The sequence below is a fragment of the Charadrius vociferus genome, unplaced genomic scaffold (assembly GCF_000708025.1).
Source record: "Charadrius vociferus isolate BGI_N301 unplaced genomic scaffold, ASM70802v2 scaffold51, whole genome shotgun sequence".
NCBI classification, from domain to species: domain Eukaryota; kingdom Metazoa; phylum Chordata; class Aves; order Charadriiformes; family Charadriidae; genus Charadrius; species Charadrius vociferus.
In genome coordinates, this window is record NW_009646939.1 from 5,457,144 (window position 1) to 5,457,761 (window position 618).

Sequence of the window (618 nt, forward strand, 5' to 3'; positions counted from 1 at the left end):
TCTAGATAAGGTCAAGGCCACGCAAGTGGTGTAACTGCTGGTACGGAGGGGGAGCTGCCTGCAGGCTCCTCCAGTACAGTGAGCAGAAGTTGTCCTGCAGACAAGGGCCCACAGGCCTGTGGTCCACTAACTTCTTCACGTGCAGCGATCTCCTGGTCAGGATCACTGCAAGAGCCAACAGGTTTCATTGCGTCATGGCTATGGTCCCTTCCCCAGCTGCAATCAGGGGGATCTGTGTCTAGCTCTGTGGCCCTCCACGTAAGGAGGACATGGACCTTTTGGAGTGGGTCCAGAGAGGGCCACGAAAATGATCAGAGGACCGGAGCACATCTCCTATGAGGAGTGGCTGAGAGTTGGGGCTGTTCAGCCTGGAGAAGAGAAGACTCTGGGGAGACCTTATAGCAGCCTTCCAGTACTTAAAGGGGGCCTACAGGAAAGATAAGGAGGGGACCCTTCATCAAGGAGAGTAGTGATAGGACAAGGGGTAACAGTTTTAAACTGCAAGAGGGTGTACTGACGGCCACTCCGTCACACGGCACGCCGCATCACCTACTGCAATGCCTACGTCGGAGCCGCGCGCGGCGCAACCTCCGGCCGCCGCGCCCCGCCCCTCTGCCC